Source organism: Poromitra crassiceps, assembly GCF_964638095.1.
Source record: "Poromitra crassiceps genome assembly, contig: HAP1_SCAFFOLD_139, whole genome shotgun sequence".
NCBI classification, from domain to species: domain Eukaryota; kingdom Metazoa; phylum Chordata; class Actinopteri; order Beryciformes; family Melamphaidae; genus Poromitra; species Poromitra crassiceps.
Window position 1 is genome coordinate 61781 of NW_028152225.1, and position 27114 is coordinate 88894.

Here is a 27114-nt window from a genome sequence, read left to right on the forward strand (position 1 = left end):
TACTATGCAGACGACACTCAGTTGTATATAACTCTTTCCTCAGCTGACTATGCCCCCATAGAATCATTGTGCCAGTGCATTGATCAAATAAATAACTGGATGTGCCAGAATTTCCTACAGCTAAACAAAGACACAACTGAGGTGATCGTGTTTGGCCCCAAAGAACAAAGGCTTAAAATCACTGTACGCCTTGAGTCTCTATCCCTGAAGCCTAAGGATCAAGTCAAAAATCTTGGAGTTATTATTGATTCCGACCTCAACTTTAACTCCCACATTAAGTCAATTAGAAAATCTGCTTTTTATCATCTTAAAAATATAGCAAGAATTAGGGGATACATGTCCAGACAGGATCTAGAAAAACTAATTCACGCCTTCATTTATAGTAGGTTAGACTACTGCAATAGCCTTTTTTCTGGTCTCTCCAAAAAAGAACTTAGGCAACTTCAACTCATTCAGAATGCTGCTGCTAGAGTTCTAACGAAGACTAAGAAAGCTGATCATATCACTCCAGTTCTTAAGTCCTTACACTGGTTGCCAGTGTGTCAGAGAATAGATTTTAAAATACTGTTATTAGTCTATAAATCACTTAATGGCCTAGGCCCAAAATACATAGCTGAATTGCTCCCACGCTACGAACCATCTAGAACTCTTAGGTCAACAGGGTCCAGCTTATTAACTGTCCCTAGGATCAAATCAAATCACGGGAAGGCTGCATTTACCCACTATGCTTCTGCTAGCTGGAACAAATTGCCTGGAGACCTTAGATCTGCCCCAACCTTACTTACTTTTAAAAATAGACTAAAGACTTTTATGTTTACCGTCGCTTTTAACTGCTGACAGCTACTATGCAAACCCAATGAGTCCTCTATAAGTTTTAGCTCTTTCTGCAACTGCTGCGACCGTGGCTTATTGCACTTTTTATACTCTTTTTTTTAAGTTTTGTTGTGATGCTTTTAAATGTCCATTTTATTTCTTCTTTTCGTTTATTTTCCTGTCAACCATTTTATGTGCTTAATGAAGTTGCTTAATGCACTTTTTATACTCTTTTTTTTAAGTTTTGTTGTGATGCTTTTAAATGTCCATTTTACTCTCTTCTTTTCTTTTCTTTTCCTGTCAACCATTTTATGTGAAGCACTTTGAATTGCCTCTGTGTATGAAATGTGCTATACAAATAAACTTGACTTGACTTGACTAGAATCATGATGTTTTCTTAGAATTTCCCCTAAAAGTGAAGAGTAGATCCTAGTAAAGATAAAAGGTATTCCTAAAGAATACTAGCTCTTAAGAGAGCTCCTAAGGTGAGATCTGTTAAGAGCAGGGAAGAGGACTTTTAAGAGGCTTAGGAGTTCCCTAAGCAGAGGAGAAAATGGCAGAAAGAAGAGGCAGGAGAGATATTCTCCAAACACTGGATGACAGTGAATTAATTAAACGCTACAGATTGGATCATGCAGGAATCATGTTCGTGGTTGATCTCATTAGAGATGCGCTTACTTCTCCAACCCAACGCCACAATGCAATATCACCGGAAATGAAAGTCATCACAACACTGAGGTATTTAGCAACAGGTAAAATGCAACAATGCAGCAGTGATGACTTGGGTCTGTCACAACCCTCCATCAGCAGGGTCATCAAGCAAACACTGACAGCGCTGTCACAGCCTCATATTGTGACACAATTTGTTTCATTTCCGCTGGATGTCCACATTTTACAGGCTCACAAAAGGGCATGCATGGACATCGCAGGATTCCCCGGTGTTGTGGGTGTAATCGATGGGACACACGTCCGAATAAATGCACGGTCAGAAGATGAACCCGTCTTCGTGAACAGGAAAAGATTTCACAGCATCAATGTTCAATTTGTTTGCAATGCTGACTATAAGATTTTGGACATTGTTGCTAAATGGCCAGGCTCAACACATGATGCCAGAATGCTCTCTGAGAGTGGCCTCAGACAGCTTTTCGAGGGACATTATGTGCCAGCCAATTGCCACTTGTTAGGGGACAGTGGCTACCCATGCAAACCATGGCTCCTAACACCTTACCTCCAGCCAAACCAAGGGCCGCAACTAAACTACAACAGGTAACCCAAACAATATAGAATTATGCATGGAAATAAAATGTAAAGAGCATGTTGGAGTATCCTAGTAGTTTAAATATTTCCCTCAAATAATGTACATTGTGTCATGTATTAAATTATTCACATTTCCAGTTGTTCTGAATGAAATTTTCATTATGTCTGTATTAACTTGTAGGGCCCATAAGACAACAAGGGCAGTAGTGGAGCGTGGCATTGGCCAACTGAAGAGGCGCTTTCATGTTCTCCACGGAGAGGTGCGGCTGACCCCTGATAAAGTCTGTAAAGTCCTCATAGCCTGTGCAATACTACACAATATTTGCAAGGCTAGACAGATTGCAGAACCTCTTGAGGGTGATGGTGATGAAGACAGCGATGATGATGATAATGGTGGTAGTGAAGAAAACATTCACCTTCCGCAGGGGAACTTGGCCCAAAGTGGACTGCCTTACAGAGCCCAATTTACAAATTTACATTTCAGGCAAGTTACAGTATATGTAATTTGAAAACTTGTGACTGCATTGAACTAATATACCACAGTTTTACTATACATAGCCTATAATAGTTAAATACATGACACATATTACTCACAAGAAGACACAATATCTATTTGTCATGGGATTTATTTTTTAGGAGCTCAATTTTCAGTCGATAGTACTCCTCCTGTAGGCATAGAACTTTTTTCTGCTGTCTGAAGACATCCATTGTCAACTCCAATCTTCTGTCCTGCAGGAATGGTGTTTGAGCAGCAGCAGCAGCAGCAGGCAGGCTGAACTCTGATGTTTCAGGCTGAGGGTCGTACACCTGCGATGTTGAGGGCCCCGGTTCCTCTGATGGCTCCATGCTACAGAAAGGGAAATACATTTAGTTTATTTAATTATTGTTTTGTTTTCATTGATTTAGCAGAATGAGCATGTACAAGAGATATGAGAAATGGCTTACGTAATGAATAAATATTGTTCTTGATATTTTGTTTACCTGCCTGTTGATATATGAAAACTCACTTGTCCTACCTTTGTTGCATTTCAATGACCTGCATCATTGAAGAGTCAATGCCTTCCCTCAGCCCGGTGATACTAACTTCTGACTGTCCCAGTATATTAAACACTGTTTCTGCAACCTGGGACAGCTGCCTAGCAGGTGGTCCACCCCCTAAAAAGCAATCCAGTGACCAATATGTACACATTATTATGTATTTAAGTTAACTTTTGCCAGCGGTTGTAAGTAAGTGGTATATCACTCACCTGTGCGTGAAGATTCACGTTTGTGTGCTGCAATCTCCTCTCTTGCTTTCGACTGCAACACATACCACCGCTTCTCGCAATCCTCACTTGTGCGCACAACCAGCGGAAAGGAGGCATTTATCTGTTGTGCTATAGTTTCCCATGCCTGCTTCTTGGCTTTTAATGTGACACTGGGGCCAAATCTACCTCTCAATACACTTTTATGCTCATTGACCAATTGAGCCAGAAGCAAACACTGTTCCTCTGTCCAGTTGGGTTTCCTTGTTCTTTTCTTCTCCATTGCTGTTCACTGGTTTGTGGTAGATTTGAATGCCAACCAACACTGCTTCTTATAGGCCGGTCAGCAATCACAGACATTGATGAAAGCTGAGCCATTTTACCCTCGTTAATACCAAATGGAGTTGGAAAGTTGAAAGTGCAAAAATTACCAGCATGGTAAATAAATGTAAGCAAATACATATAACTATCAGCATGTGAATACTGTGCAAGTGGGCCTGAGTTTTCACACATTTTTTAAGATAATTTTGAAGTATAGCTTACTATTCATTTAACAGATATTTTCTTTTTATGTAAAATATTATTTATAATTACACAGTCTTCATAGAGATTAGATTCTATGATTAAGTTTATTGATTTGGCGGTCCATTCTATGCCCATTATCACCAAAAGTGTATTTTTATCTAGCTTTTAGGATCAACCAATCACAGCTTTTGAAATGATGACTCATACCTGGCAACGGGGTCAACCACACCTCCTCACTAAGATAGGAGTTTCTGTCCATTCCTTGCTCAGAGTTCTCTGAGAATGTTCTGGAATCACTCCTAAGCTAAGACTCCTTGCTAGGAATTTTTAGGCTAAGTTAGGAGCTCTCTGAGAGGATTCTCAGAATCTTTAGGCATACGGGCCTAGAATTGTGCACTCCGATGCATAAACCTTAACACATTCACTGCCAGCCGTTTTTTTTTTACTGTAGGTAGCTTCTGCCAGAGGTTTTTTTTTAGGATTCTGGCTCATCTTTCAAGACCCGAGGATTCTTTTCTGCTAAGATTTTGTGAACACAAAATATCTCAAAAGAACTAATAGAATGTGTGCTTTCTCTGTCTAAAAGAGTTAGTTTGTAGAGTTAGTAGTTATGTAGGCATTAGCACTTGAATACAGCATGGTTTCAGCGTCTGAAAATTTAAGCTGAGATAAATAGCTTTTTGTGAAATTTGATAGAAGTCACTTTAACCATTCATTTTTGGCATCAGTAAGACGTCAGACATCTAAACAATAGTTTTGAACAGTAATTTCCTCCATAACAGCAGGAAACCCCCCTCTACTTCAAACTCCTCCCTCCGTGTGTGTTCTTCTTGGCTGCAGCGGGCGTGTCACAAGCTCGTTTCTGCTGCTGCTGCTTTGCTGCTGCTCCTGTCTGCTGGCGGCCGCTGGGCGAGGATGGGCTCGCTCGTTTCTTGGGGTTTCGGTTGAGAAACCCCAAGAAACGGGGTTTCTTTTGCGATTCTGGTCTTATTTATGCTGCGTGTTTCAAAGTGTGTTGCACCCATAATCTATTATGCAAATTTGCAATCCCCCACCACCAGCAATCAGCGCGAAAGCGAAAGCGTTTTCGCCAATCCATTTTACAGTATGAAAATGGTTTCATCGCGCGTTCCCCTGCAGTTTTGGCTCTGCTTTTTCTAGTGTGGAGAGCACTGTCGCCACTTAGTGGGTCGGTGGAATGGGTTGTACACGTTCGGCGGCTCCAATATTTATATAAGAGATGTAAAAGGGTTAGATCAACGTCCCACCGTCAATTTTTTGACGTATCAACACGTCATTGGCAGTCAACCGTTGGATTTTTTTTGACGTATCAACACGTCATTGGCAGTGAACGTGTTAACATATTACGTGACTTAATGTTATCAAAGCTTTTTCAAATGTTGCACTACACTTCCATCTACAGTTTTTCATAGTAAGCGCTGTTCGCTTACTTAGATGATGTACCATCAAGTAAGTATTTTGAGGAAGAGTAATACTGTAGGAGTAGCCTAGTAATAGTAGTGTCTAGGTTGTAGCTCTTGCATCAAACGTGACTATTGTTCTTCCCATCGAGAATAATCTAATCTATTAGCCTATAATATGAAGCAAGGGACATATAAAGAAGGAAAATATATTACATCATACTAACGTTCTATGGGGCCAGCCAGATCATGTATTGATGCCTATGGGAGATGCATGACAAGCACAGTTAAACCTCTAACACACATACAGGGCCCTATTCTCCCACAGGCCTTCGGCGCTAAAACGTGCCTTAAACGCAAAAAAACGTGCCTTGCGCCTGTTTCGGGAAGATATCAATATGGCTTTACGCTGCCAAATGCGCTTTAGGCCGAATGGGCGTGGCGCAGTCCCAGAATGGGCCAGAGTGGGCGTGTCTGCCTTAAATCTCGGCGTACTGATATCTTCCCACCTGGCGTAAATTTAGCGCTTTGCGCTTTTGAAAACCAGGCCTATTCAGTGCGCCAGTTGCGCGGAGCGCTCCCCTCTGGCTCTCTCCCTCCCCTCTGGCTCTCTCCTCTGTCACCCTTCTCTGTGTCACTCTCTCCCTCTCTCCTCAGTCTGACAGGCACAATACGACTGTATCTCTCTGAATCCCTCGCTCAGACAGACACAACACACGTCCTATAGGAAATAGCAGTTGTAAGTTCACTGCCTGTGAATGTCCCAGCATGCAATTGGGTACTCCATTTCGCTACTAAATAGCAACCAAATGAGGCGAAATAGATATAAAAGGTTGATCTAAAATAATGTGTAATGGTAACACAGCCTGCAATTGTAGAACATTTCAATATTGGACCAAATAAAACATCGAAATTAAAACACCACCCTAAGTGAAACATATATGTCCTCCTGGACCTATATCTCTTGTAGATTTAACGTGATTTAGATAAGTGTCAGCGGAACGCGCTTCTACTGTCATGTGCTATACTGTGATGTCCGCTCCAATAACTTGGCCCTACTTCACATTTAGTTTTACAATAAAAACACATTTATGCAATGACTTTACATAATGTAGGGTATATTTATGTGCATCATCCTTCCTGCAGCAGGCGAGAGAAAATTATATCTTTCTGGACAAACTTTCACCAATCTAATAGGCTATATTTTTCTAGCTGATGCATTTAGAACATTCTTTTCACTTTGATCTTGCTATAGTGTAGGGTATTTACATGCTTGCAGTATTTAAACTGCAGTTAGATTGGTTTGAGAAGCATAATAATATGGAATAATAGCCTATAATGGAGACAGACAGACTTGATGAAGGGAGGGGGGGGGGGGGGAGAGCGCTTGGGTTTTGTCTGGTTTTGTGGGACCACTGGAATTGGAGCTAAAAAGGCAAGCGTGCGATTCGTTTATTGCACTTATCCAATGAACTGACGGTGCATAATTTTACGCTTAAAAGGCGTGGTTGTAATGGTTGAGGCTGCGTCTAGCGCCAAGACCAAGATATCAAGTGTGCTGGTCCACGCCCACTGATTTGCGCTGCGCCAGGCGCTCGGCCTAGAAACTACGCCGATGCAACGATAGGGGCCAGTATGTTTTTTTTTCTTCTCTTTTTTTGTGTGTATTATTATTATGTATTTTTATTTTTCTAAGAGTAATTGCTGCTATGTATTTTAGAGTGTATTGTTGCTACTCTTGTTTTACGTAGTTTTAGAGTGTACTGCTGCTACCTATGTTCTATGTATGTTTTTATTATGTTCTACGTTTTACGCTCTATGTTTTTTGTGTTTTATGTTTTATGGGGACAACGGATGGAAATTAGCCTCGTGCTAAATCCGGCAATTTTTACACTTTTACTATGTTCCAGGTTTTACTATCTGTTTCTGTGGTTTCTGTGTTCATTAATTTTGCACTGTCCCATCCAAATAAACTAATAAAATAAAATAAAATAAATAAAACATGCACAGTTGAATACTGTGCAAAATTGTAAAAATAAATTACCTCTTTTGTCCTTTGTCCCTTTTTTCTCCTTTCTGAAACATTCTTCAGGTGATGCTTATACCTGCCTCTTGGCAATGATCTCTTCAAGGAATACATGTTTAGGGGTTATTTTTTTTGAAAGAGTAATAGTAGGCTATTAGTGGTATATTTTACAATGACAAAAATGCGCTAGGCCTACTGTAATTTTGACATAGACTTTCTACTCGAATGCTGATTTGATCTAGGATTTGGTGAAAATATTCTCTTTATAAAACTAAAACTAAAAATCATTTTCAACAATCTGAATAGCCTATGTATTTGCGTACAGTTAATAGGCACTCTAAACATTTAAGAATTTTATAGATCAGGCCTAAGAAAACATTCTGATTTCAAAGTGGGAAAATTAATTGTATTTCTCTCTATTCCCATCCGTCTCCACTTGGAAGTCTTTGGATCTTGGCTGGACTCTGAATCCAGGTATGACTTGTACCGTCTTTTAGATGCCATTATTATTGGATAGTGAGAGCATTGAATGCCTGTGTCGTGCAATTTCTCCTTGGCTGGCTGTGCCGGACTGTGCCTAAATGGTCGAAAAGGCGGGAGGAGCATTATTGTCGTAAAACCATGCAAGCGTGCTTTTACGACAATCAAGCCAAGCTTGACCCAATGAGAGTAGTGTCGTAAAACGCGTGAGACTTCCCTCTTTCGCCCAGCTTTCGCCTCGTGGAGGAGCTTTTTTTGGTCGCCGAGTTGACTTTTGTAAGTACAACAATTATGTAGGCATTTAAATACGGCTTGTTTTATTTTGCCGACAAGATAGTTAGTGTGGAGAGCACTGATATCGTAAAACCACAGTATAGTGGTGAACTTGGACAGGTGACATCACCGCCAGACCTCGGCAGTAGAGATGGCTGCCTGGAAGTTGTTAGAAGTTTGCCGAAATGGCGAAGGGCCTACAAAGACCATGCATGCAAAAGCCCTGCTTCTGGGAGGTAGGCTATGTATTCACTGTTTCTCTTCAGTTAACTAATTTGAGTAGGGACGGCTGTATGTTTGTTAGCTAATTCTGCTTATAGCAGGTCGGACCTATAAGCTAACGTTAACAAACAGGCCGCCTGCTGCTAGCTAGTTATCAGTGTGGCGGCATGGACGCACTATGCAGCTCACCGAGATGTTCAATTATGCACTTTAGCAGTATAGTATTTAGCAGCTGAGGTTTTCCAAATTCCTGACTGATCATGAAGCGTTTCATAACTGAAGAGAGACGCATGGTGTGGCACGTTGTTGGTCATGATATGCAACTTGTTTAGCACCTTTCACTATTTGGTAAGACCGCATCACTCAGCTGCCCTATGCAGTGTTCAACAGATGACAGTGGACATTTCACAGCAACCATTTTGAGGTGGTAAAAGTAGGAAGTAGTCAAGCAGCTGTACGCTAATGTCATTCATTAAGTCCATTCTGTTTAGGTGTTCCCGTCCATGTCAATGTCCGACACCTCACGAGTCTGAAAATTACGCATTGGACAGATGTCTCATTAGTCCACAGCTCGTTAACGGCAACCTCGTTGAGTCCGAAAATAATGTGCTCTAGACTGAATGTAGCCTGCAAAACGGCTAATATCCCCGCTTGTTTTATCTAATTTCTCTGTCACCCCTATCCTCTCTCCCTCCCCCTCTCTCATCATGAACATAATGTTTTTGATCATTCAATAATTCCAGCAGGCTACTGGATGGCACTGCACTGCTGTAGGCTATATAATGGCCTGATCTAGGTCTAGGCTAGCTAAAATAAATGTTTGTGCTCCTACAGCTTAATGACAATCTTAGCTGCTGAAAACTGACTGTAATAGGGTACCTCACCTGTGCGTAATGCTCCCTGCGTCACACAGCCTGGCTTCATATCATCCTCATAACCAATCTATTATCCGTCTGATCATGAACTTCAAATCCATAACAGATTTTCTAATAAAAATGAGCTAATAATGTTCCCTAAATGATCAATGAAAAAATCCTGTATAGGCTATTCCTGATTATTTCACTGAAGACAAAACTGCATGCTGCGCTGGTCCCATTTCTAATATGGCGGTTTGCAATCTGTTCAATTAGGCTATCTATCATGCTGCGTGTGGATCCAGAGAAAACTCATGATCAGCAGTGATCACTTTATGCACATGTGGAGAGATAGGGCGCACAGTGCAGACCTTGCCGGTTTGTGATGCTTGAGTCGGATTCTGATCCGCATCCCAAATGAAGATATCCTATAGGCTAGCTACAACCCTCTGCATGTGAGATGAGGTGCCCTCATTAATGCTAATGATTACTCACTCATTAGGTTGCTGTGAAATGAACCAGGCTGCAGGGGGCGGTGCACTGACAATGTAGGCTATACTCTGTGTGCCTGTCTGCCTGCCTTTCGTTACAAGGATTTTTCTTTCAATTTTACTTATGTAAACATGACAATTTTATTTTAAAAATCTCAGTTCAGTAGTCTACATATTTTATTCAGTGTCAATGGTAATGGTAGCCTACATATTGGTCACATTGGCTGTTTGTTTTCTCGATACTTTATGAAATATTTTAAAAGGTTTGTGTTTTCTGCCAGATATATACCGGTATTACTCTATTTTTTCTCTCTTTGATCTCATGTTGTTTTTTATGAAGCTTATTTCTAAATGTAGTTGAGGCAGGCATTCTTCTACTTTGTACAGCCATTACCTCCAGGGATCCTTTCCTCCCAAAGACCCAATTGGAGACAGTCTGGTCCTAGACTGATTGTTATTCAACATGGATATTTTCCCCTAACTATTGCCTTTAGATTGCCTACAGTGACCCTCACCTTATTTAAAAATGTATGTCTAAAATGTTTGTTAATAGACTTTCGAATTATTTTGTATTTTCTATGCATCATTTAGCAGCAATGCCTTTTGGAAATGATACTTGTCTTGTGACAGGTATGCATAGCTTTCTTCATGTGAGGAGTTTTGATTGGCTGTGATAGTACAGCCACTCCTTACTTAAGAGGGCTTCACTTGTATGTAACCTTTTTTTTGAAAAAGGTCAGAGACAGAAATGTCAAACAACATACAGCCTTTATTGGAAATTTAGGCAGTGTGTGGAACTCTTTTTTTTTTAGCCCTATGCACCTGTCCCAGAGAAGAGATTAGTGGCATTTTCCTTCTTCTTTATTCAAGGTTTTGATCTTAAAGGGACATCTCACCCTAAAATCCAAAATACATATTTTTCCTCTCACCTGTAGTGCCATTTGTCCATCAATAGTGTTTTAGGATAGTTGCCTGCGTTTTGGAGATATCGGCCGCAGAGATGTCTGCCTTCTCTTGAATACAATGGAACTGGATGGCAGTCAGCTTGTAGTGCTTGAAGCAACAAAAAATGCATTTGAAAAACAGCATCGTCTCTTTCCAGAAAGCATGACCCGGTTAGTCAAAATAATCCACAGACTTTGTTGTGAGCAGTATCATGAAGGAACTATTTTCTTTTGCAGTCTCACATAGGAATTAGCCAGCAGCTACCGGGTGTAGTTTGTTCAAAATTAAATAGTTCCTTCATGAAACTGCTGTTAACGAGGTCTGTGGATTATCTTGAGTAACGGGGTCATGATTTCCGGAAAGAGAAATTGCTGTTGAGTTTTTCAAATGTATTTCTTTGGCATTTGGAGCTGCACAAGCCGAATGCCATCCAGCTCCATTGTATTGGAGAGAAGGCAGAAACCCTGCGGTCGATCTCTCCAAAACACAGGCAACTAACACAAAACGATATACTGTAGATGGATAAATAGCACTACATGGTGAGAGGGAATATATGTATTTTGGATTTTACGGTGAGCTGTCCCTTTAGTAAATCCTCTTCCAAAAATTATTTGGGGGGGGGGCTCCTGTAGTAATCAGGGTTGCCTTAGATTCGAGCAAAATGTTAATCTTGTTCTAACACAGGTTGTTTTTATTCACAGATGTGTACAAGGACTTGTGTGACCAGAGGAAACGATTCCTGCAAAACAAGGACATTTGGAATATGAGGAGAGGTGTATCAAGGGTTGTCATTTAAGTTTTTAGTGTTGCCTACGTTCCCCACAATACACTCGCTAAGTGTTAAATCGATCTGATGAACGGTTCTTGATATCTGCACGAAACAGATTTTTTTTAGTTAGTAGAGAGATGTGTATCCAAATCAATATTTTGTGACACCTCAATATCCAAGCTGGTTATAGGTTGGATATTGTTTCCTTAATTTACCTCATGTCTTCTTCAGAAACAGAGGAAAGAGCTGACAAAGGACACAGCAAACAAAGTCCTATAGGTGATTTAAAGCAGACTTTGTGGAGCGCCCGCCACATAGCGACATCAAGCGATGAAGAACCCCAGGCTGAGGTCGATACAGACATGGATCTGTTTGAGGATAACCCTGCTACAGTATAGCTTCTCCTAAAGGACTGGTAAGTATTTACAGTACATAAGCAGAAAAGGGGAACTATTGAAAAGATGGCCCGCTTCTCAACCATCTGTCATCTCAGACAAGATTTGTTTTCTGATACATCTCAGAGCCTTGCACCACATCTGGTCATCTTTAAAGCGAGAGTGAAGTTTCTGGTAGCATATGAACCTAGAAGACCTAAGGAATTGATTTATACCAACCATGTCATGCTAGTTTGTCAGGAAGGCTAAATTTTGGCGAGGAAATATTTTATTGAAAGGGGTCCTCTTTTTCACAGCCTAATGTTGGTGTGTGTGTGTGTGTGTCAGTTTTTAAGCAGTAGCCTTATATTGTCATTTAGCCTTTCTGCTGCTATTGCATGGTTAAATCAGCAAAATTGATTTTGGAATAATTAATGCAGTGGAAGTGGTCCCTGGGAAATTAGGTTTGGTACATTACATTACATTACATTACGTCATTTGGCAGATGCTTTTATCCAAAGCAACTTACAATAACACATTTTTGTCAGCAATAGAGCAATCAACTATGCAGCACAGTCTATGACAACTACAACTTCTGAAGGAACAGTGGTACAAGTTTAGGTTAGTAGTAGTTTTTTTTGTTTGTTTTTTTTTAAGAGAGAAAGAACGTAGTGGTACGTAGTGGTACTTGGACCGAAAAGTTTTGGAACACCTTGTATATATTTTTTCTTTTACCAGTTAACATACGTTATTTAAAGTACATGGGGTAAAGTTTTTTTTCAAAAGATATAGAACTGAATTTATAATAATCAGTTTTGACCTAGATTTTGAAGGCAACTCTGCAGATTCAACCTATGTTATTCTGGCCAGGTACAGGGTACAGTGGGAGATAGAGAGGGACTGCAAATGTAGAGTACAGGTTATCTGAATCTTCTGTCTTTGTATGTGGTCCTACAGTAATTAACATAAATGAAAATGTATATGAAAACATTAACTTATGATTCTCTAAATAAAGGCTACTGTGATTTCAATTTTACCGATCAACTGATTAACTGATAGTATTAATCGTTTAACGTTTAAACGGTCGGTTATCAGTTAAACGGTTGGCATCCCTAATTGCCAATAGATTGTGCATCCCTAATATGAATGTGTTCCACCCACCATTTCATTGTTTACATTGTTTAAACTTTACATTACATCTTTCCTCAGTTTTGGCGGAAGAGACATGCGAGAGTAGAGGAGGAGCATCAAGATGCCCATGGTTTTGTAGAGGGTGGAGAAACTGCATCCCAAGAAAGGGTAAGTCATGAAAAACAGAACATCACATTTTGTGGTTGACTAGAACAATAATAAAGGACCATTTCCATGTTTTTAAATTTGGGGTAGCAGGGATTTTCTATCCTGGTTAAAATAATCTGGATCCGTGAACTCACATTGTTTTCTGCAGTTCCTTCTTGACTGCAAGCTGTGCACAGGGCCGTATCCAGGGTTTCGAAATAGGGGAGGTCTAGCAAGGGGAGGCGGATTCGGCGGGGCCCTGGCGAAAAAATTTGAGGGTTTTTTCCCCCCTTTTTTAGCCATATTTAGAGTAATATATCATTTTAAATAAAAAAAAAATGTTTGTTTTAACCTTTTTTAGCCATATTTAGAGGAATATATCATTCTAAATCAACATTAGGATTATACTGTTGTGATGTCATTATTCAGTATATTCTCTTTCATGTCACCACCTGCTCAGCTCTCCTGTCAACATAATTGTAACTAACAAACACAAACTGTTTTAGCCACATTCATATCAAAATGACACCTACAAACACAGGTACACAACCCAAGCCGTACACAACACACAAAGTCATCATCGATAATAAAAAAAAACATACAGAGGGACCTGTTGGCTGGCAAGAACATGTATTTATTGTCATTGACATTGTCATTGATTTACATTACATTATAATGCTTGACAATAATTTGGAATGAAGGGTTCAAATTATTGAATGTGATTATTATCAAATTATAGGCTAGCAAGAGTAATGCAACAATAACAAATACATAGTAGATGACACAAATATGTGGGCTCATGTACTCTTCAAATAAGTGAATGAAACCCTGCATAATGTAAAAACATTATTTGATATGGTTTAAGGCTTCAAGCTACTGAATAGTGCGAAGGATGCCTATTGCCCAGTATCAAATACCCACCTCGGTCAAATCTAGTCTACTACAACACATACAGGTGCATCACCATAAATTAGAATATCATGACAATGTTCTATAATTTTTTATCAGTTATCAAATATATATTACTATAATTATACTATATATACAGTGTATATATACAGTTTAGTATATTCCAAATGAAAAATAACATTTATTTATTCCTAATAGGAACGATTGAAAAATAAAATATATTATGTTGTTTTTAACTTTACACCACCTCTTTTTGTTACTTATTGGGTCATGAAACTGAAACCATGCATACAACCACCTGCATACCTGACTTCGGGAGCTTGGCAATTGGCATCATGCATGATTAGCCAGTAGCTTCCCAACGTGTCACACAGGTAACGTTACTTAAGAGACAGACTAGCAGGGGCGCCGCCAGGGATTTTGGGCCCCATGACAGGACATAGCATGGGCCCCACTGATGCCGGCGGCCAAAAAATTTGGGCTGTTTGAAGCTGATTTAGAGGATAATATCGCATTTTAAATTATATTAGGATAACACTGTAGTGTTGTCATTATTCAGTCTTAACCATCAATATTTGCTCCTTTTCTCACTCTCATCCCTGTTGAATCATCATACTCTCTCTCTGCTCTGAATACACCAGAGGGAACAAAGAAACACTATCAACTAATGACTAGAAAGAATATTGATACACATGTGGAGTCCAACAGGAGAGTGTTTAGCATGAGACTGTTGTGATATCATTATTCAGTCTTAATATCATTATGTTCTCCTTTTCTCATTGGCTGTCATTTGTGGGCTGCTTTTCCTTTCATATAATGGTCATTATGTGGACAAATAAATTGTGTTGATCCTTCTTATTTTTTTATTATTATTATTACTATTATTATTAGTATTATTATTAGTATTATTAGTATTAAAAATAAATCCCCACATACCCACTGCAATTGTGCCAACTATGTCATTCAACACAATGCTGCTGTGTGTCTCACCTCCTTCATCAGTTAGGAACGGCTTGCAAACAATTGTTTGCATTGATTAAATGTTCGCTAGACAGGAGGGAAATGTAAACACTCTGTGAAGTAAGCATATTTCACTAAGGTCTAACAGGGTAATTTCCAGTAGTTAAGAAAAGTTGAATAAATGTTCAGATGGCGCCGGACAGACTAGACCAGTGATACTCAACTGGCGCCCCCTGTGTGGCCCGCGATGGAATTGCAAAAAAAAAAAAATATATATATATATATATATATATATATATTTTGAGGGCCCCTGTCAGCTTCAAGGGCCCCTAGAATCGTCCTAGGTTTCCCCCCCACTACGGCGCCCCTGCAGACACTTACTTTCTTGGTTGTTGCTAAAAACTCTGTCAGTGTCACTCACTCACCTCGTCTGTCGTTCACTCGCTCACTGTCTCGCAGCTCGCTCACCTTCAATGATCTCGCCAGGCAGACAGACAGTCATCACACCACCATGCTGCTGCTCTCTCGGAATCAAGTTACCGCGGACGCGGCGTCAGATGACTTCCTGCCTGACCTGCCTTTCGTTTCAAAATAAAAGCGATCCCGTGTTTTTCATGCTTTTCCATGCAGCTTTTATTTTTTTCTCTGAAATATTAGGGGAGGTCCGGACCTCCCCGTCCTCATAGCTAGATACAGCCATGGCTGTGCACAGTAATTTCAGTAGGTGAAGTACTTGCCTTGACAGACAAATCCTTCAGCCAATCAGCGTAGCTAAATCCAAGTCTTCAGCCAATCAGCATCAGATCGAGTCAAATCCACTCAGAACTGCGAAAATGTCTTTTCTGCTGATAATCTCTGCTGTTGCATATTCATGTTCTTGTTTAATTGTTGTTAGTGACTATTTCTGCAATAACTGCAGTTATGGCTGTCTTCACTCCGTGAATGTTGATGTTACTGCTCGAGCCACGGAGGCAGCCATTAATGCTTTGCCAGTGGCGTGCATCCCTGATTGGTCAGTTACAATGTCAACTACGATGTGGCCCGAGCACTTAGTATATTTGGAAAACGCCTGTCCCAGGCTGGAGGCCAGACCCGCAGAACGAAAGAATGTGAGTTGGCGTGACTGGATGGTTTCCCAGACTAAATGAGGTACCTGCCTATAACGCTTTTTTTTTTTTATATACAGTATATATGTGTATATATGCACATATATATATAGTTGCCATCCGCTTCTTTTCACTGGGGACAGGGGAAGCTTCACCGGTAGGACATAGCACGTGGGACGATCTCGCTATTCCAATGAGTTCCCCTCCCTACGAACAGGCGCCCCAAACGACCAGACCACCAGGCACCACTTCAGCGCCCAGGATATTGCCTGTTTTGGTGTGGGGTTCCTATATATATATATATATATATATATATATATATATATATATGTATACATATATATATATTGTCACGACTAACAGAAGAACCCAAACCAGACACAAGTTAGATGCCAAACTGAGATTGTCTTTTAATAAGGTTTTCAAAAGCCAAAATGTAGGCACGAAGGCCAAAAAGGTAAAGTCAGTGGTGTGTGTAACGACGCAACAGTGGTGTCCTGACAAGGCGTGAGTAAGTAGAGCAACAGGTTCCCATGAGGCACAGGCGGGCAGCAGACAGATGATTGACAGGCACGTCCAGGCAGACTGGTGGAGAGAGAGAGAGCGATTAGAAAAAGTCGAAAAACAGAGGAGCTTCCAAAACAACAAAAAACCGAACTGACCTCTAAGTTAGTGGCGAGATGGCCGCACACTAACAGACAATAACCAAGCAACGAACAGGAGTCCCAGCACAGTATATATAGGTGCCTGATTGTGGGCGGTTCTGCCTGATTGCTCATGCAACACACCTGGCCTCTCAGGAACCCAGCCTAATCACACCACACACACACACACAGGGCAAAAAAGGAACAGATTTAGACAGCACTCATGACATATATATGTATATATATATGTATACACAATATTGTACTGGGAAAGGGGCTTAATGTCACTCCATATTAAAACTTTTTGACACAACACCTCCAATTATTAGAGCACAAATAGAAGACAACCTCTATTTGGGGAGAAAAACAATGGCTGAGCCAATGTGGTAGTTCTTAAAACAATGTGCATATTATTAGTTTTTGTATAAATTTTTCAATGTTGTAGTTTAAGTCACTGGGTTTGTCAAATAGAAATGACTGGTGTTTCCATTTATCATAATGTAGAACTACCTGGATTGGTAAAGAGTTTGAAGGAGTCCATAGAAAAAGTGGATCGGCTGCAACCTGCCACCAGCAGTGCTGTCCAGGCATCTGATTCTACTCCTGAAATGGTATGTTAACACTTGATATTAAGTTTTGTTTTTGTTAATAAATAGTGGATAATTGTGGCACCTGCTGGTTGGAAGCGGCAATGCTGAAGTGCTGCTTTAAAATCATATTGCGTGAGTAGATATGGCGACACGAAAGTCATACATGCAACATGAAAGGAACAGACACCAATCAGCCAACAGACAGGGAGGGGGTTGGGGATGTTACTGGGTTGAGAAGCAGTTGCAGGAGTCGGTGAGAATGCTGACTTGCGCATGAAAGTATCCAGTTTGAGAGTTTTCTGTAGTTTGTTCCAGTCACTGGCAGCAGCAGCCCTGAATGAGGTTTGACCAAGTACAGTGTTTGTTTTAGGAATCTTTGGGAGAATGTGTTGAGCAGAGTGAGTATTGTAAGCGGTAGATGTCATTTGCAACAGGTGGCACAGGTAGGGGGGGACAAACCAAGGAGGGTTTTGTAAATGAGCGTTGTAGCGAAGCTTGTGGGCTTGCTGGGGGCGAAGCTTTTGGGCTTGCCTCGTGAAGTGTGCTGGATCGTAGATGAGGGCTCACGGGCCGTGATCGGTCAGAATCACAGAGATGGAGAAGGGGACCGAGATGTCGGTCCTCGGACGCGGTTGAAATACCACTCGTGACCTGGCTGGGTGTAAGGCAGTCGGTCACCAGGGCCTGGCTGGTTGTAAGATAGCCAGGATTCAGCTCGGGTTCGGATTTGGTCGTGCTAATGGTTGACATTATGAAGGTAGAGTAGTAGGAAGTAAGAATACCGGAAGTATATAGCGTCACAGAACACTTTGTTTATATCCCCGCATTTGTGATGTTACAACGTCCAGGGAGCTATGACATCATCGGTGTTATGTCTGACATCGCCGATGACCTCACAGGTGAACTCTTCATTGTCAACGTCATCATTGTCATCGTTGATGATGTCATCATCATTACGTCGTTGGCGCGCCGTTTCGTGGGCCTTGACTGCCCCAAGAACAGGCCTGACGGTGGGCCATTATGGACCCTTTTCTACAAGCATGAACCAGTGCATATTACGACGGGAGTGCAGGGATGGCTAGTTGACAGAGGAGTATAGGGTGCAGTGGTGAGTGTTGAAAGGGGCGTTGGTGGCAACCCGGATAGCAGAGTGGGAGTGGACATCAAGTTTATGGAGTGAGGTTTAACATGCAGATCTGTAGGCTACATCACCATCTTTTTTATTCTTTATATCATGGACACAGGTCTCCCTGGGCAAAACCCACTTCCAGGTGCCAAAGAGGGCATTTGCCAGACTGAGTAGGACAAGGATGTCCATTTTTGCTCAGGACCTGGCAGTGCTCCTCTTTAGCCGGGATGTACTGGCAACCTCCAGCCTCACAGGAAGGGCACCGCAGGGTGGAACTCCAAAAGTACAGCTCGATGCTGAAAAACTCAATGCACTTGTTGGTAGGTACTTGATGGATAATTCACTACATGCATAATTTATGGATTATTTTTGTATTTATTTATTTACGAACCAGGGTTTCCGTTATCCAGTAATTGCATGGGCTAGTAAGTAATCCAGTATCTACCTGTCCCTGAGTAGCTGTTTTTTTGGGGGTTGTTTTTTTGGTCCTAGTAGGTGTATGGCCTCTCCTGATTCTCAATATAACTGGATCGCTTAATTTGACCAAGTAGAACTATTGTTATAAGACATGTCGATGCACAAAAAGGTTCTGACTTGAGCAGTTAGCCTGAGCTGCCGTGCCTACTTAGTAGAGATGCACAGACAGCAATTTTCTCGGACGATTCTGATATTTCAATAGTCCGACCTGCTGATTTTATTTCAAAGCTGGCTCCTACTACGAGACATCAATTTGTATGGTAATCAACAATCAGATTGTCATACTCAATAATCATAGTTCAGGTTGGTTCAGATTACTTCACAATATTAAGTTCAACATTAATAAAGGTCAAGAATAGGGATGTCAACGATTAACCGCCGAGGACATCTCTGACCGGTTAAGCATGTGGGGTAAACAGTTAATTTGCATATTAATTTGATTATTACAACGTGTTGCCAATCTGCCGACCCCCCCCCCCCCCACCTTCGTGGGAAGCAATGTTAACTTAAAGGAGAACTTACCTCCAAAACACTTTTTTTCAGCTTTTAACCAATATATATGACTTTGGGGGTGATGTGTGAAGAATTCTGGTCAGAATTTCCATATTTGACACCAAACTGTTGCCATTTTACCATTTGTATCATTTTTCAGCAGCATACCTGGCATAAGCACCCTCTAAGGGTGTAACACTGCTTTTTTTTTTTCTCTCAAATGAATGGGATATTTGACACGTCGTGACGTCACGGTGACCCAAAGACTATGGGATTTCAAGATAATTACTCCCCTACCCCCCCTGTACCCTTTCGGCTCCTCAGAACTCCAAGCCTATTTCTATTGAAGTTTGCTCTTAAAATACTGAACCAAACGTCGTCAAAGTTGGCACATGTCTTAATTATAGTTAGTTTCCTGCTGAATGTGTCATTACTTTATCGATATCTTACCTGGATAAGCTCGAATGATGATGTTTATATTATCAGTCCGAGTTGCAAGCACTGTCTCCAGCCCAGAGGCAGGCGGGAGAGAGTCGTACTGTAACATGGACGAGCCCCAAGCTCCGCGGGCGTGCGCAGCAGGCCAGCAGCAGCTGGGCTCTCTGAGAGCAGAGAGAGCAGTTTGATATTTCCGCAAACAAATATGGTCGCAGTTTAGCGCACATGTAAAATATAACGCTATACTACGACGTGACAACGTGACAAAGCTGGTCTAAACACATCGGCTACTGTAATATCGTCACTGTGTACAAGCAACGGGGGGGGGGGGGGGGGGGGGGTTGACTCGCTGTGTGTGTGTTTTGCTGTCTGGAGCACTTTCTCCAGTGCTCTCTGTGCACAGTCTGACATTTCCGCGGCTATCAGTCCGACTTGGAAGCACTTTCTCTCGGCCAGTCAAACGGGAGTCTGCTCGCTCATGCACCCGCGGGGCGCGCGCACACTGCACACAGCAGCAGTGAGAGGCGGGGGCTTTCAGTCAGCAGAGCAGAGCAACTGGCTCTGTCTGTGTGTGTGTGCTCCGAGGAGGAGAAGAGCTCTGTCCTGCTCTGCGCCCTGAGAGGAAAAATCATAGGTGCTGTAACTTTCAACAAGAATCACGAAAAGCCCCAAAACGCAAATTAAAAACGGATTTCATTGCGCGGTTTATCACTAGTTGTACGAGGGAGTGACGTGGAGAAATCTCGCATTGTGTTACCCCAGAGCGAGAGGTTTGTCCTATTGTGGGTGTGCTGCTGTTAACGAGCCCATGTCACTTTGCTCCCGTAACGTAGTTTGAGTAGTTTCCATAGAGATACATGCAGAAAAATAATAAAATTTCTAGTTCGCCACTGAATTACCAAATTGATATAACTTAAAACCATTTTCAGATTTTCTGTTTCCATACAGACCAACAGCGTTGGCTAGTTGTTGATATTTATAGAGATATTGCCCCTCTCAAATAAATTATTTTTGAGGCAGTAGGCAAACTGTAATGGCGTCGATTTCCGAAAAAGAATCTCGAGCACAGCCAAAGAGTCCAGTATAGACAAGAGCATATGTCATTTCTTGGTTTTTTCCATAGGTATTTTCAAATCACTGTTCTAATACATATCTAGGGGGTAAGTCCTCCTTTAAGTATATGAAAACATGGCACACGGGTTAACCTGTTAAGGGTGTCACTTAATCGAAAGTTAAATTAAGTGACAACTGACAACCCTAGCAATGACAACTGACAACCTTAGCAAGACATTTCCAAAGCTGCTTTGAGTATTGGTATTGGGGAGCTCCATCAGAGTAAGTTTGTTATATATTATTGTTAATGCAGAACACTCGGGAGATGTCAAGCTAGTTTTAAAATTGAGGCCACAGCCTCTGTAAGACAATGTCAGCCATCTGTGGGACGCCCAGTCTCAGGGGTTTGTAAAACATGAGAGAGGCACATGGGCTTCATCAATGTTCATGTTCTTCTTCATCCTCCTCCAGACACTGTAATCGCCGAGTTTCCTGGAACTGCGGTAGCGGACATCAGGACCGTGATCCGCCGGAAATGCAATAATGAAAGCTGGAGTGCGAAGAATCCTGCCACCCCAACACCCAAAGAGCAGTCCACACCCAGGGTGGACGCAGCCAATCTGGACAATTCCCAGAATTAGAACGATGTGGGGGCGTATTATTATTTAATTAGTTCTGCCCTGCTGAAAAAACCAGCATAGACCAGCATGAATTTCTTGCTGGTCTATGCTGGTTTATGCTGGTTAGTGCTGGTCTGATGCTGGTCTATGCTGGTTAGTGCTGGTCTGATGCTGGTGGACCAGCATTACCTTGCTGGTCCACCAGCTAATGCTTGCTGGTGAAGCTGGTAAACTACCATGGCCTTGCTGGTGAAGTTGCTGGACCAGCATGGTGAAGCTGGTGGACCAGCATGGTGAAGCTGGTGGACCAGCATGGTGAAGCTGGTGAAGCTGGTGGACCAGCATGGTCATGCTGATGAAGCTGGTGAACCAGCATGGTGAAGCGGGTGGACCAGCATGGTGAAGCTGGTGGACCTGCATGGTGAAGCGGGTGGACCAGCATGGTGAAGCTGGTGAAGCTGGTGGACCTGCATGGTGAAGCTGGTGGACCAGCATGGTCATGCTGATGAAGCTGGTGGACCAGCATGGTGAAGCGGGTGGACCAGCATGGTGAAGCTGGTGAAGCTGGTGGACCAGCATGGTCATGCTGATGAAGCTGTTGGACCAGCATGGTGAAGCTGGTGAAGTTGCTGGACCAGCATGGTGAAGCTGGTGGACCAACATGGTTGTGCTGGGGATTGCTTGACCAGCATGGTCATGCTGGTGGAGGAGATTGTGAAGTGCTCCACAATGGAAATGACCTCCTCTGTACCCTGCTGGTCCATGGCATGGATTTAATTTTAACTTTCATGTCCAGGCCAAGCCCAGGTCCCTTTTTGGGGTGTTTTACAAAAGTTAAATTGTGTTAGTGTGTGTTAGAGAAGCAAATGAAAATGTAATTAATGTAATGAGAATATAATTAGGCCTATCAAAATCTTGGGGACAATTTTTGCCCCTTGATCATGTTTTTTTGGTGCATTCTGAGATTTATTAGAGCATATTTGGTCTTGCCCCTGGCTAATTTCCTACATTGGATCATACCATGAAAACATACAGTAAGGGGTAGACATCACCTTTTCTGTCATCATGTTTGGTTCAGGAGATTTGATGCAAAAATAATTAGGTTATAGTGGAAAGTAAAATGGTTGCCATGGCAACCATAAGGAAAACATCTAAAAGCAAAAGTTTTATTGGATGGGTGACCCTGGCACAAAATTGGGGGTCTGTGGTCTAGTTTAGGGGACCTTGATGTGAAAAAGTTTGGGAAACAATCTGGCCCATCACCCATCCCCTATGGGTTATAGGGTGGGTTATATTAGCCTGGGTAAACCCAGCCTCCACGTGACCTGCTCTCAGACCTGCTCTCAGTCACTACGAGAGCAGAGCAGGTCTGAGAGCAGGTCACGTGGAGGCTGGGTTTACCCAGGCTAGGGTTATATGCCTTCTTTTTTATATTTTGTATCGTCTTCTGGCCTCCATTGACAGCTTGCCAGATAAAATAAATGGTACAGGGCCAAGTTATAACATAAGCAACAAATAACGCAACACACAAGAAAAAAGTTTTAACCATGCCCAACAAAACACCTTACAGGGTAACAGGGTAATATAACACAATACAAGAGGCTAATGCAATTCTATATCAAGCATAGTCCTTTAAAATAACATTACACATGAATGTATTATTATTATTATTATTATTGTTGTTGTCATTATTATTACTATTATTACTTTGAAGCTATGTTATGTTTTCTACTGTAACAGAGGCTTTAATTAAACTCTAGGTGGCCATGGGTCAGACTCATTTCTGAGGCCAGTTTTCCCATATAGAGGGTATGCACGTGATGTCACAGGCAGAAGTCACTGCATGGTCACGCCCACTGAGTGACAGCAAGACTGATTTTGAATGCAGTAATCAGCCTAGATTAATGACACCTATACTGCTCCAAACAACAGAGAACCTGCTGAATGTTTTGCCCATAGGTTTTAGGTTTTGCCAGTCCCGATTGAGGGGGCATGTTCCAGTGGGAAAGTGACGTCCGTGCTGCATACCCTCCATTCAATTGGAACTATTTTATGGAACTGAGTATCACTACGCCTCTGATATGCTGCGCGAGACCATCTCCAAACTTTCGCGCGGCTGGACCTGTCTGCACCATTTGTCAATTGTCAGTACAGCACTCACTGCTCCGGTCTTCAAATAAACTCCAGAAACAACGAACCGGCGGCTTGAAGCAGATTATTTGTGGAGGTGAGTGAAGTAGGCTTAACTTAACGACAGAAAGAGGTTATTCACGTCAATTACTTGTAAGAAGCAGAGGGGCCGCTGAGGGGGGAACACTTTTTTACCGATAGAGCGCTGCTCTCACCTTCAGCTCTGTGTGTGTGTGTGTGTGTGTGTGTGTGTGTGTGTGTGTGTGTGTGTGTGTGTGTGTGTGTGCGTGCGTGCGTGCGTGCGCGCGCCTGTGGTGGCGTGGCTGGGTGATAATTCTATATTGTAACAGGTTAGTATTTTGGTTTAGTATTTAGTTCAGTATTTTGGTTCAGCTGTCAATCAAATCTTAATTACAGGATCATTTTCTCTTCCAAATGAAGGCGAAAATGGCGCCTAGTGCCTGTCATCTGGCAGAGTTTCTAGCCCATAAACTAACTACTAACTTGAGCAATTATGCAAACTAAATCAAACGGTAATGTCTAAGAATGCAAAGAAATGTAACTGGCTCGTTAAAACACGCATTCCAGGAATATTATTTACATTTATAACGATAATGGCGCGCCTCCGAGCCTGACAGCCTCCCTGGCTGTCAGGGGTCGTCTCTCGGAGATTCCAGGCGGGCGGGCAGCACCTATGAATCGGATTGTCCGCTCGCCCCGCACGAAGCAGCTGGCTCCCTGGTACTCTGCGGATCCCACTCGTGTAGCATGACAACAGGCTGAATCCCACTGGATTTGGGGGTGGAACACGCCAGGATTGGCCAATGCCAAAGCCAGTCCTCAGAATTGTCAAATCTTGTTTTTCAGTGGAATTCTCTACTTCTGATTTGACTTAAGGCCTTTGCTCCTCAAGGGAGCATAGGCCATTGACAAAATGTCGGTGGTTGACGGTTCTTCCCTGTTCTCCCCAATTGAGCCCGCTCCCAGACATTTCTGCCTGCACACTTCTTCTCCAGCTGTTCCTGGGGTGACCTCTTTTCTTGTCAGGTGATGTTGCCTGTTTGTTGTGTTATTGTTAATTAGTCAGTAGTTTTATTATTTAATTTACCGGTAGTTTAATTGTAATGAGTCTTTAATTGCCTTCAGCACATTAATTGAGTTGAGTCACACTTTTACTTTTAATACTTTTGACATAAAGACAGGTACAGGCTGACTGTTCAGGTGCACTGCTGTATGTGCGGTTCTCTCTCCCACTCCCTCTCTGTGTTGCTTTTATTTAATAAATAATTATATTGTTATGTAAACCTGAAATAGTCTTCATTTAACTAGTTCAAGAAAGATTACTTTTGTGATGTTTATCTGGTCTGACTACTCTCAGCATGGGGTGCTGGTTAACAAGCATTCAACCATAGACCAGCATGTTGTGTTTTGACACCAGAATAGCTGGTGTATGCTGGTCACACCAGCATCTACACCAGCATAGGTGTACTGGTGTATGCTTCCCATGCTGGTCACTAGACCAGCATATGTGACCAGCATCCCATGCTGGTCACACCACCAGCATACCAGCATCATCGCATGCTGGTCACACCACCAGCATCCCATGCTGGTGGTGTGAGATGCTGGTGGTGTGACCAGCATGGTGATGCTGGTCACACCACCAGCATACCAGCATCATCGCATGCTGGTCACACCACCAGCATCCCATGCTGGTCACACCACCAGCATCCCAGCATCCCATGCTGGTACACCAGCATAACTTGTTGTGTTTTCAAAACACAACAAATTTACCAGCATCCCAGCATGCGATGCTGGGATGCTGGTACACCAGCATAAAAAGCTATGCTGGTGCATGCTGGTTTTTTCAGCAGGGAAGTTATAAGGGATCGGCGACGGCGTTAAGGGCAGTTTAGAGTCCAGCGATTTATGGTTGTTGCGACCGACCAAGATCACATACCATCTTTGGTGAGATGTTTATAGTGTTTATACTTGCTATACTGCTCATAGTTTTTTTCTACCTCAATATTGCATGTTAGTTGGCGGCAGTATATTTCCCGGAAGTTGTTTTAGTCTACCTCAAAATTGCATGTGTTGGCAACCGTGGCTTGGTCAGACATTTCAGACACACAAAAGAATAATATATATTTGATTTCTACAGAGACAATTGGATGCGTCTGCAGTTGGAAAGCTGGTGGGCTAGGTGTCCTGGTCGCTGCACTAGTGCCTCCTCTGGTCGGTCGGGGCACCTGTTTGGGGTGGAGGGGAACCGGGGAGAATAGCGTGATCCTCCCTTGCGCTACATCCTGCCGGTGAAGTTCCTCGCTGTCAGTTGAAAAGCGTTTGGTGACTGCACATGTATCGGAGGCAGCATGTGCTAGTCTAGAGTATGGCTCCACCCAGATCAGCAGAGGGGGCGGAGCAATGACTGGGACAAAGTAAGATGGGGAAGCTCAGCCATTTTCAAATTTTTCATATATTTTAGTGTCTGCTGGCCGTTTGTTTTACTTAGTGTTTTCATACTGTTTTAAATTTTGTTTAAAATAAACAATTTGATGTTCAGACAGCAAATATGTCATCCATCTTTTCATAAAGGTACATTTAAAATCAATGAACAAAACAAAAGGTAGTTTTTGCCACAATATCTAAATGTGGGAATTTTCCACCATATAATGCAATCTTTTTGATTTTCACACCTTTGTTCTCACTACAATATGCAACAGCTCTGTCCAAGTGTCTCTAACCCTGTGTAACACCTCCAAATTTAAAAATAAATATAGCCGCAAGCGGCGATGCGGGGTCCAAGCTTCCAAGGTGTATGTCAGATAATATAGACACTGAATTGCACATTTAGTCAGAGTTGGTATGTGCACAAGTGCACAAAGTTTGGTTGAGATCTGGTGACCTGACGGGGTTCAAGCAGTAGTAATAGCAGTGTTAGTGTATGTGTGTGTGTGTGTGTGTGTGTGTGTGTGTGTGTGTGTGTGTGATGTCGTCATATCCTCCCATCAAGAGGGTGTTATTAACGGGGTCAGCTCGCCATTCCGAAGTGTGGGCATTCCGATCATTGACTTCTATGCTTTCGGAGAGGCGGCCCTTTTTATCCCCAAAAAATGTTTCGCCGAGAGGTTAGGTTCTGCGGGAGGTTAGGCTTAGGCATGGGGGGTGGGAGAGGTTAGGTTTAGGGTTAGGGTCTGCGGGAGGTTAGGTTTAGGCATAAGGGGTGGGAGACGTTAGGTACAGGCGTGGGGGCTGGGAGAGGTTAGCTCCAGCTGGTCCCCCGACACGCTGCACACCGCCTCGCTCAGCTGGTTCTGCTTGTGGCTATCGGCATTGCGGACTGTCGGCACTGCAGTCTGTCGGCACATAGACGCGGCACCCGTCTTCCTGCTTTCATTTTTCTTTCTGTTAGCTGCAAGCAAAGTAAAAGCTATTTCATTGTGTTTTATCAATGTCGTCCTGAGACAGAGTGATTGGAGCAATATACATGTAGGGCCTAAGCTATGTGTGTATTAGCCTACTTATAAAATATTAAGGTTAAGCCAACTTACCGCTTTGGATGATATTTTTATATTTATTTCTTATTTGCTCCCAGGT